General features: G+C 48.5%; 1 long non-coding RNA gene across 1 annotated transcript in view; it reads left to right on the forward strand.

Annotated features, from left to right (window-relative positions):
- The window catches only part of LOC132517121 (uncharacterized), a 64859-nt gene extending 54174 nt beyond the window's left edge, over window positions 1-10685 (forward strand). Inside the window, exon 3 of the long non-coding RNA XR_009539594.1 lies at window positions 10202-10685. This is a non-coding gene — a long non-coding RNA (uncharacterized LOC132517121). The remainder of the gene's footprint in view (window positions 1-10201) is intronic.
- Window positions 10686-12060: the final 1375 nt, after the last annotated feature.

The raw sequence follows: 12060 nt of genomic DNA on the forward strand, positions 1-12060 counted from the left end.
GAGGGTTCCAGTTGCTCTGTATCCTTGTCAGCACATATTGTCACTGATTTTAATTTTAGCCATTCTGATAGGTGTGCAGTGGTATCTCCTTGTAGGTTTTTTTTCTTGATTAAACAAGGATTGTATTTATTTTGAAATTACATATCATACTCAAGCTGCCCTCAAATGTAATTTTCCATTATCTACATTTTAATTCTTGTAGTTTTAATTTGCATTTTTAAAATGGCTAACGATGTTGTTGTGTACGGATTCGCCCTTCTTATACTATCCTATTTGGTGAAGTGTCTGTTCGAGTCTTTTACCCACTTACAAGTTGAGTTTTCTTACTGTGGAGTTTTGAGAGTCTTTATATGTTCTAGATAAAGGCCTGTGTTGGATATTATTTGCATATATTGTCTCCCAGTCTGTAGCTTGTCTTTTCATCTCCTTAACAGATTCTTCTATGGAGCAAAAGTTTTAAATTTTGATTAAGTCCAAATTATCATGCTTTTGTTGTTAGGCCTCAGAACTCTCTGCCTAATTCCAGGTCATGAAGATTCTCTTCCATGTCTTCTGAAACCTTTACAGTTTTGTGTTTTACATTTAGATCTATGATCCATTTTAGGTTACTTTTTACATAAAATGTGAGGCTTAAAATGGTTGAGGTTTTTGTGTGCCAATTTTTTCAACATTTGTTTGAAAAGACTATCATTTCTCCACAGAATTGCTTTTGCATGTTTGTCAAATGTCAGTTGGCCGTGTTTATTACCGTCCTCTCTATTCCGCTCCTTTGATCTGTCAGTCCTTTCACCAATACCATAACCACCTTGACTATTGTAGCTTTATATTAACCTTAAAATAAGGTAGTATGAGTCCTCCAACTTTATTTTTCAAAATTATTTTAGTTATTCTAGTTCTCTTGCCTTTCCATAAATTTCAGAATCAGCTTATCTACAAAAAATACTGCTGGGATTATGATTAGAAGGCCTGGTGGGTATTTAAATGGCATGACTTGCTCCCTCTTATGTGCCATAACCTCTAAAGAAGCAAGGCAGCCTGCCTGCTCCTTCATTTGCTATGTTGTGATTATTCCAGCTTATGATTGATTATATTGGTGTCTTTTGAAGTTTGGCGGTAATGAGGTATGTCTACATCGAATTGGGCAGGAACAGCCATGAAAAGATGGCCAGTATGTTGAGGGGCTTGTGGGCCAGGTCATGCTCTAGGACAGGTCAGCCACCATCATTCACAACCTTGGTCTCCATCTGTCTCCCTCCTGAGCAGGTAGAGCAAGACTTGCCAGTCATTAGAGGAATCTCCCTGCCTCGGGCTCTTTACACCTCTGCCACAGGGTCATAGAACTGTCCTGTATTGGGCATGATCCGATTGTTTCTCTAGATTTTCCTTAATTTCTTCTGCCTGGCATAACAGCCTCACTCATTTATTTCTCAAACAAACAGCCACATTAGAAGTACATTCATGATATGTCATGAGATAATGAACTGCTTCCTCCTTTCTGCTGTAGTAACACTACCCATGACATCAGGGCTTCCCATGCTCATCTGTTTCACCTTCCCCAGCTCACACCCATTGTTCCTGTGGTCTGAGGCAATGGCACAGGCAGACTTGGAGAGGAAAAGCGGGTACTGAGGGAGCGCTGCACACATCCTCACCCTGTGTCCTCCCATCATTGTTCTTCAGGCCCCTCCCCAGTCTCTTGGCTGACTTAAGGATAAAAGAAAAGCTGCTTTCTATTCTCCAAACTAACACCGGCTGTTCTGTCTCTTCGCCTCAGGGTATATGAGATTACTTGCTGAAGTCTTCTGTCACCCTAGCCAACCATTTGAGTTTCCCTTTTGGTCACTTACTTTTTCTCATCAGCGGAAGCAGCAGTTCTTGGTTATCTCCTCAGATTTACCAAAAAAAAAAAAAAACCTAAAATTATCTAAGTTTTTCATTGTATAAGCTCATCTGGATAGAGCACCCCACCCCCAAGCTGCTGGGCCCCCGTGTCAGCCTGTGGCATTTCTGTGGATGTGCCAGCCCTGCCCGCTCCTGGGCCTGGGCCGCTCCCTGTGGCTGTGTGGTCAAGACCAAGCTCTGTGCGTGCTGCTGGGCCAGCAAACAAGTTGTAGAGGCTGAACTAGAATGCCTGGCACCTCTTAGGTCTTTAGCTCTATGAACATTAACAGTGGAATGTCTATCAAATTATGAAAGATAACGTTTGAAATGTACTATATGATCTCATCCCATGGTGAAACTTGGCTGTTTGTAAATTGAGATTTTTTTGGTCCCCCCCCGCTTTTTTTTTTTTTTTTGCGGTACGCGGGCCTCTCACTGTTGTGGCCTCTCCCGTTGCGGAGCGCAGGCTCAGCGGCCATGGCTCACGGGCCCAGCCGCTCCGCGGCATGTGGGATCTTCCCGGACCGGGTCACGAACCCGTGTCCCCTGCATCGGCAGGCGGACTCTCAACCACTGCACCACCAGGGAAGCCCTGTCCCATCTTAATAATGATATTCACCTTTGTCCTCATCCCATTTTCCCATGTCATCTAAGGCAGTAGCTTCCCAAACTCTCTTTCCTTCCTATGGAGGAGGATGCAGGGGCTCTAAGAAGTCAAGTGACTTAACCCGAAGTCACCCAGCTATGGCAGAATAGAGCCAGGACCTCTCAGCTCTGGTCTGCAGGCTCTGGTCTGCAGGCCCTGGTCTTGACCTCTTCTGTCAGTACAGGGTAAAAAAACAAGCCTTTATTTTTTCTGTTATGTAAGTGGGGTGAGTGAGTTCCAATCTCCTGCTTGTAGAACAGCATGGCCTTTACTGGAAAGTACCGAGCACTGCTAGATCTCCAGCCACACACACCCAAACTGGCAACTTCCAGCATCGCATTGAGTTCCGCGTGACGAAGAGGTGGCATTCGTGCGGTCACACACCCTGTTCAAGCTCCTCAGCAACCTTCTTGCCTTCTGTGGCATCTCCATTTGGGAGGTGGGAGGAGTATGGTCCTTTCACTTTAATGTTTTGTGACGGTGGGCAGAAAACGCTATCAGCTCCTTTACCCCATTTCTGCACATTTCCTAGACTAAAAAACAGATTGGAGGGAACTGTTTCTCGAAAGAGACTCTCTTATCCCCAGAGAATTTAGTCCTTTTCCTGAAATTCAATGAACAAGGCCACCCGTCCTGCTGGAATTTTCGAGGTTTTGAGTTGTGAACTGATCACATTTGACTGGCTTTAAGGTGTAAGGAGAAACACCCTACTCTTCAGTGTTAAGTCTTTTTAATGTGTACATCCCTTGTTGACTGTTCTCTTTCATATTATGTTCTTCTACTGGCCTTGGTGTCTGCGTTGTCTTAATGCTAGCCATAGACTCATCACGTCCAAGCAAATGCTCACATGTGTATGTATGAGGGTTTCTTTACTCCCTTTACCTAAGGAAATGGGATGTTTCCAAATATTTCACCCTATTCTCTTGAGGCGCCTCAACAGCTAAAGTTGTTTGTATTCCGCCTTCCTAGCCCCCAATACACACACAGCCCCTTGCTTCTCCCCTGGGTTGTCTCCTTCCCCATTTCTGAGCAGCTGATGTCATCACATTGTGGTTCCCATTAAGTCCTCCCTCCTTCACTCCATGGCAGGCCCTGGGCCAAGCACTTTACATTCTTATGTTTTTGTCACAAAACATAGGCTCTTAGGCACTGCTTCCTCCCACCACTTCACAAGTGTGAAGGCTGGGGCATGGGGAAGCTGACCGTCACTTGGGCAGTGCCCCTCCAGAGCCCATGTACATAGCTCTTGTCCTTAGATAATAAAGCAATTCAAGTGGTGGGGTGCCCAAGGAAAGTCTGAAGTAGATTGAGGGGGATATTCCAGCTACACCCCACCCCCAGGAGGTGCCTTGTTCTGGGCCAACACACCCACCGAGTGGTTGCCAGGAGGGACCCTGAAATTCACTCCGTCTCCCAGTTGACTGCTGGACCAGGTCCATTCTGCCCTCCCTTTCGGACACACTGTGGAGTAGGGTGAGGGCTGGATCTTGCTCTCCCACAAAGACAGTGGATTTCAAGGGAGAACCAGGCAACAGAGGCGAGGCCTTTCACCTGTCCACACACGTTTCAGGTCACTTGCAGCCAGGCTGCTGATTTAAAGTGAGCCTAATCTTTTTTTTTAACATCTTTATTGGAGTATAATTGCTTTGCAATGGTGTGTTAGTTTCTGCTGTATAACAAAGTGAATAAGCTATACCTATACTTATATGCCCATATCCCCTCCCTCTTGCATCTCCCTCCCTAACCCACCCCTCTAGGTGGTCACACGGAGCTGATTTCCCCGTGCTATGCGGCTGCTTCCCACTAGCTATCTATTTTACATTTGGTAGTGTACCAAATGTAAAGGCTCTCTCACTTTGTCCCCTTACCCTTCCCCCTCCCCGTGTCCTCAAGTCCACTCTCTACGTCTTTATTCCTGTCCTGCCCCTAGGTTCTTCAGAACCATCTATTTTTTTTAGATTCCATATATATGTGTGTTAGCCTACGGTATTTGGTTTTTTTTTAGATTCCATATATATGTGTTAGCCTACGGTATTTGTTTTTCTCTTTCTGACTTACTAGTGAGCCTAATCTTGATGTTCAGAGAGCACTGGGCCAGGAGGCAAGAGGGCTGGGTGATAGGCCAGGACATACCTTTAATTCACTATGCGACCTCAGTTACCACCTCCCGTCTTTGGGCTCAGCATTCTTTTTTTTTTTTTTTGCGGTACGCGGGCCTCTCACTGTTGTGGCCTCTCCCATTGCGGAGCACAGGCTCCGGACGCACAGGCTCAGCGGTCATGGCTCACGGGCCCAGCCACTCCGCAGCATGTGGGATCTTCCCGGACCGGGGCACGAACCCGCGTCCCCTGCATCGGCAGGCAGACTCTCAACCACTGCGCCACCAGGGAAGCCCCAGCATTCTTTTCTTACCAAAAAATGACTGGCCACATGATCTCCAAGGCAGTTTCATTCGCAGTTCTAGCATCTAGGATGTTCTCAGTTGTCCCAGCTTCTACAACCACTTCTGTCCCAGTGGCCCAGCAGGTCTAGCCCAAGGATAGGACCACAGGAGGTGGTGGCAGTCCAGTCATACTTACCAGACTGGTATGACATGTCCAAACGCACTTAACCGTTTTTGTTGTTTATGAAACAATTTTACTATCAGGTCTACTGTTCATAAAACTGATTGGGTTGGAGAGGGCTAAGGGACAAGCTGGCCTGTGACTGAGCCTGGGAAGAAAGAGGCTTGGGCCCACTCTCCGGAGGTGGTAGTGAGGGCAGTGAGGCCGAGGTGGCCTGGGGAAGATCCAGAACTGAGCAGGCAAAGGCAGCTGCTGTCGCAGAGCCTGGGCCAAGGCTGTGCCAGTGCTGCCAGCCCCGTATCCCTCCTCTACCTGTGGAGGAACAGGAAAGTGGAAGATATTCCTCACCTCTCCTGCTCTTAACCTCTAGACTCCAGTGAAAACTACACGCCCTTGATTGCTTCTACTATTCCCGGCCAACCTTCACCCCCTCACTGTCCCCCCTCTGTATATTTACCTGGTGCTCATGGCCTTCAGAGCAAGTGGCACTGCCTTTAGGGCACCTTTTCTCACCAGTGCAACCCCCTTGTTCTTGAGTAATAAATGATCCCACTGCACGTGCACACCCAAGGAAAGCTGAAGTGCATCCTCAGCGAGCTGTGTGTTCTCCTCTCTGCCCCTGCATGGAAGGGGCAGGAACCATCCTATGGCTTTCCTGAGATTTTACTTATTCCTAAGATGTGGAAAGATCCTTCCCTCTCTTCTACCTCTGGTCTGAGCAGTAGGAGGGCTGTTCGGCAGCCTCTGATACCTCCGGGAAGGCTGGCCTTCTGTTGGTTTGGATGCTGGTTTAGAAGATGGGGTGACTACAGGCCTCCTGCCTCTGGCAAAGCTGTCATCTCCACTGGGGGCACTTCGGGGAGGTGCTCTGGCTGTGGTGGTCTTAGTAGAGAAGCAGCTTGGGTGCCCATCACTGGTCTTGGTCACAAGAGGCCAAGGTGTAGCTTCCTTAATTAGTTCCCAGAGCAAGAAGGTCCCAGACGTCAGAACTCTCTGGGAAGCCCGTCTTTTTGTTTGCTTCTCCTTACTAGCTCTCTGGGTTGGGACTGTGCACAGATGCAGAGACAAGTAAGAATGGCCTAATAAGGCTCAATTACCACTTCAAAGCCCTTGATTAATCATTTAAAATGTCTGAGCTGAGCAAGAAAAGGTTTCAGATTCCAGGATGGGGCTGATGGGGCTGACTGAGGAACTGGAGCCTTTAGCAGAGTAAGCCTCTGCTCACATTTCCGCCCAGGTCCCTGTGTGGTCTGGAGCCCCACTTGCCCACTGCCTGCCCAGAACCAGTAGCCCATGTGAATGGCCCCCCTGGGGTTGTACAATATGGTTGTCCTAGAATTTGGGACTGCTGGTTGGTGTGGCTGGTGGCCCTGGAGAACACCCCAGGGCTTGGTGGGCAGTTGGGCACAGGGGGATGCATACCTCTAAGCATCTTGCATCCGTCTTCTCTGCTTCCAGCAGAGAGGCAAGAAGGCAGATGGGGAGCCTCTTCCAGAATCTGCTCAGCTTCCCACAGGTTCTGCACCCAAGACCTACCTGGGTCTTTATGACCTAGTCTGGGCATCTGAGTCAGATCTATATGCTCATACACCTCTCCCTGCACATTCCACCAATGCCCTTCACCACCACCACCACCTTTGCGCTTGCATTCACATGGCAAAGCTCTGAATACCTGGCCCTCTGTAGGCCCCACCCCTGGGCTGGGGCTGAGAACATTGAAGCTTGGTACCAAAGGGCTGTGTGAGGCAAGAAAGACAAGCTGGTGAAGGACCCCTGGACCTGATCTCCAACTCAACCAGTTTTCTGGAAATGGAGAGTCCCTTCAGTCCCTTGCCTGGGACCAGGGCACAGGCTCCCGGCACTGGTTGAATAGGGTGGTCTTGGCTCCTGAGACACTAGATAGGAAATGGGATGGTTAGCCTTTGGGCTGATATGTGTGTGAGCCAATCTGTAAAGCCCTGCCTGCATCAGAAGGAGCTGGAGCCCAGCCTGTCCCCAGGCTGGCCACAAGGGGGCACTTAATCCCTAAGTAGGCACCTAACGTGAGTAGCCTCTGCAGACACCAGACCCTCTGCTCCCCACTGGGCACTGACTGCTCCCAACTCCACCCATTGCACTTTTGATCCCTCTCGATTTCTTTCCTCCTTTAAAAGAAAAAAAAATTTTTTTTATTTTGGAGTAATTCTAGATTACAGAAAAGTCAGTACCGTTTCTGTTGTTGATCCAGCTTCCCTTAATGATTAACATATTACATAACCATGGTCCTGCCCAGCTTGCCAGTATAGGCCAGTTGCCAGGAAGGCCCATGTGGCCTGGGTGTGGAAACACCTGTATTAGAATCATCTCTGACCCACCTCCTGTTGGGTAACCAGTACCACCAGAAAAGCTGTGGTGTACACAGTCCCCTGGCTTCAAGTACCCAGGGAGGCTGTCATGGCCCAGGACTCATGCACTCAGGTGTATCCTAACGGCTCAGCCAGGGCAGTATGGGAGCTTTCAGGCAGATTCACCTACTGGGTGGCAGGGATGGGGACAGGTGGCAGATTAGCAGAAGCCCCAGGGTGGGGTGGTGTCCGGGGGCAGACTAGGCCTGCAGCTCAGTGCAGCAGGCACCCTCTAAAGGTGCAGTACCTCAGACTCTGCAGGTAAGCAGGGTATCTAGGCAGATAACAGTTGTAAAATATGCAATTCCTGGGTCCCACAGCGCATGCTGTGAGGAACTGTGAGGCCTTCCTCAGAGCTTTCTCCTGGGCCAGTCATCCCTGCTTTTGGTGATGGAAAGAAAAGCAAGGAAAACACAAGTCACTCCTACCTCCGCACCTACCCTCCCACACACGCACTCTTCCACCCCCATCTTCTCAGTCTGGAAGCATAGGTTCTGTCCTCAGCTAATGCAAGGGAAAAAGTCATAAGGGATTTGGAAGACTCGGTGCTCCAGCAAATACGTGACTCGGGTTTCTAAGGTATGTACAGCACTAACTACCCCTGTCAAGGTTGATGCAGCCCTCTGGCTTGAAGTCCTCTGTTCTGTAGCCAGACTCATTATTTCTAACCTCTGTAAGCATTGTCAGGGAGTAATCAGCTCAGTCTCTACTGCCCCAGGTTGTGGAGTATGGCAGGTGAAATAAGCCCTGGCAAGGACAAACTTGACTAATGGAGAAAGGTGATACAGGAAGGAAGACTGGACATTTTTGTTTCCCTAAGTTACCTGAGGTTCAGTGGTTTTGAGAGGAAGAAGGGCTGGGAGCAGGGGAAGCAGTGAGGAGACAGGTGTCCCACAGGGTTGTGAAGATCAAGTGGTGCTGAAAGGCCCTCAGCACAGGTCCAGGTCCAGGCACATCGTGAGCACCTCTGTAAACGCCAGTTTAAGAGAGACTGCAGGACCTGGCACATAGCAACCCAGCCTCGGGCTGGGTCTCAGGCCTGGGCTAAACAGGCTGTTTCCAGAGCTGGCAGAGGAGGGGGACTTTATGTCCCAGGGGCAGCAGAGTGGCAAGGAGAATACAGCAAAAGATTATTCAACGGCGTCCACAGCCAACTGTGTTCTCAGTTTCCCTGTCCAACACTACCCATGCATGATCATGGGAGGCTGGGAACTTGGGCAGGTGGCAGGTGACACCCTGCTGTGGTGATCCCAGAGTTTGGAGTGCCCAGGCCTTCAGTGGGTGGGGTGGGCTCCGGCTAGAGTGAGAGAGGACTGTCCTGGAGCCCGTTCACCCCTGCGCGCCTGGTCCCTATGCTACCCAGTTGGGGCCTGAATTCACATCCTGCCTCTGGCTGGTCCTGTGCTGAACAAGAGACTTACCTCTCTTAAGTCTTGATCCTTACCTGTGAAAGGGGAATGATGGTATCTCAAAGTTACTCTTAAGACTAAATCAAGTAATGTGCCTTACCAGACCTCAGAAAAATAAATGGGTTGTCACCTCGTCTTTGACTAGGCTTGCCTGGTGGTGGGTCTTGTCTCCCAGACCCTGAACAACTTTGTCTGTGTTGAGAGGGGCCAAATGAAAACAGGCTGAGATTAGACCTGTGCCATGAGAGAAGGGAAAGGGGATGTCTCTGTGGAGGGCGGCTGATACAACAGAACCTGGACAAGCTCACACTAAACCCAGCGTGTTCTAGCTACTTACTATACCAGGCTCTAGAGAAAAGAGTTGCCAAGAGAGGAGGTATAAAAATAGATACACAAAAATAGAACTAAAAGATGCCAAAGGACTGGTTTAATTTATAAGATTCATGTATTCATGAACTTTCAAAAAGTTTAAGATCCTTACTGCTTATTACTGAGTTTGATGATGGTTGTTTTGAGATTTTCTTAAAAGTGCCTGCAGATCCTTTGAGGCCAAGGTCAACCATCAGACATTCTAATGGGAAGCGAGGCTGACGTGAGCCACAGCTCACGAGTAAAGGGTGGTTGGGGGTCCTTCTTGATCTGGGGATTTGTTTGGCACTCAGATCTCTTAATACAGCGCTTAGCCCTGACAGGGCTCAGATTTCCTACTCCATTCTGGGGAAACGCAAGAGTACCAGGCTCCAGCCATAGCCTCCCACTTGCCTAGGTTTTCATCCTGCCTACCACATTGCTTTGTGCAAAAGTTTAGAGGCTGGAGCACATACTGCATTGGCCAGGTATGAAAACCAAGATTCTTGGTTAATCTTTTAAAGCCTAAAGCCCCCTTTTTAGGAGATTTTACTTACTCTCTTGCTCTTGGGAGATGGCTTAGATGTATCTAAAGAAATGCCCCCCAGTTCCCCTGTAGGATTCGGGACAGAGTGCTACCTGGTTTATAAACCAAGTAGGGTTAGCCAACTCTGGCCAGAGAGCAATGGACATTTCTTACACTGGCTGCCTTGGTGAGGCCACTGGTTAGGTTCCCTAGTGCTTGCCCTCCTGCAGGGATGAATGTCCTTAGGAGGAGGAGGGAAAGTAGTTGAGCCACCCTTCCTCCATTCATCACCCAAGACTGCATAAGTGGAAAGGCTGCACAAAGTCTGCTCAGTGGCTTTGAGCTGCTGTATGTAGCTCTCCCTTGGTCTGGGAGGTGTTGGCCCTGTAGAGCATGGGGTTTGTGCCCATTCATTTTCACCCTCTCTCCCCTTCCCCATCCAGTGTATGTGGTGGAAGACCAGAGAAGGGATGACCTGGGCCCATCTACCTGCCTCACAGCCTGCTGGACTGCCCTCTGTTGCTGCTGTCTCTGGGATATGCTCACCTGACGACCCTGGCTCTCCTGTCTTGCCAGCTCTGCCGCCACCGCCAACAAGCGTGCCTGCCCCCATCTCTTCTGATTGCTGAAATCAATGACTAGCTCTGCACAGACACTTCTACCTTCAACGCAGTGGGATTCTAGATTAGCAGGGGTTGCTGCTGTTTAATTCAGTGACTTGATCTTTTTAATCTTCAAATCCATTTCTTATTGGTCTTTCACAAATGTGCTAAATGACTTTCATTTTTTTGGCCAAAGGCTTAGTGACAAAATATATATTTATAATTTTAAAATTATACATTCAAGGTAGTGGCATGATATAACATACCACTGAATGATTTCTCTGCTAACACCCTGTATGTTTCAATAAATTTGTCTAAACTTCAACTGTCTCAGTTATTCCAGATACGATCTAAACCCTGGGTTTCTCAGCCACTGTCCAGTGTCCAGTATATGATGAGGAGCCGATCTACCTTTTCATCCTGGCTGCTACTAGGAAGGCAGGGTCCAAGGCCAGGTGTCCTTCAGCCAGGTCAAGGAGTCCTCACCGAGCTAGCATTCTCTCTCTCCCTAGTCCCACTGAGATATGGACTCACCAAGGAGCCACACTGGCTTTTACCCAGAGCATAGGAAAGGGCATCTCGGTAACTGTGGCTGCCCCAGGGCCTGCTCTGGAAGGAGAAGCCACAGTTGGGGCTCAGGTCGAGACCTGAGGCTTTCTCTTCCTGCTGTCCCCTCCCAGAACCCAACCCCTGTCCACTGACACACAAAGAAGAGAGCTGTCATAATACAAACTAGTCAGCCACACCATCCATCTCAGTTTTGGCCGCAGGGTGGCGCTGAGCCACCATAGCAGCAAATCTAATTTTCCTTCTTCAGCTGGCCATCCCTGAGAGGCATAGTTGACAGCTCCTTGCCTAACCTCCTCGTCTGCCCACTTTCCCTCTGAATCAGCCAGGTGCTGATAAATAACTACCAGCTCTCTTTAAAAACAAACAAAAAGCCAAGATTTTGTAGCATCACCTGATTTCTGTGGAGTAAATGGTGGGTCCCACCGTAGCGGATTTCAAGCTACCAACGTGATATCCTGAACACGGAGTTGGGAAGACAAGGGCAGCAGTGCACTGCTATGCAGTTTTTCCACCATCCAGATACAACAGACTGCTCACCTCAAAAACACAGATAATGGCTAAATTTAGTAAAGTAATTTGGAAGGGGTAAGTTCTAAATACTTATTAACCTTATTTTTAATATAATGGTAAATTTACAAACTTAATTTTTAATAATGGCTACTGTTTAACAACTGGCTTGCAACAAAATTCCTGAAAATTAAATAATTGGCTCTCCCGAGCCAGCGCCAGCACACCACTGCCCCCATGCCTCCAGGAGGCCTCAGGATTGTAATGTCCACCCTATGAACTGACCAAAGGGAGACCGTCTTGGAGTGCTGCTGGTTTATTACCAGATTTTCTTTTACAGTGTTTGGGAGGAAGTGGGAAAGGAATCTTTAGGCAGACTGCCACTGAGGCACCACTGTTGTGTCCACTTACATTCATTCAGCTGTGCCCTGCTCTCCTTTTCCTTATCTGCATACTACATGGAGGCTTAGAAGTTGAGAGGTTTACCTAAAGGAACAGAAAAAAGAAGGCAAGGCTTCAATGCAGAAGGAGCAGGCCCACAGCCCTGGAGGAGAACAGGGAGGAGCTGAGGTGGAGATAGCCTCTGCCTCTCTGATCCTCTGTTCTCATCCATCAGCTCAAGA

This window comes from Lagenorhynchus albirostris, chromosome 3 (assembly GCF_949774975.1).
Source record: "Lagenorhynchus albirostris chromosome 3, mLagAlb1.1, whole genome shotgun sequence".
Taxonomy (NCBI): domain Eukaryota; kingdom Metazoa; phylum Chordata; class Mammalia; order Artiodactyla; family Delphinidae; genus Lagenorhynchus; species Lagenorhynchus albirostris.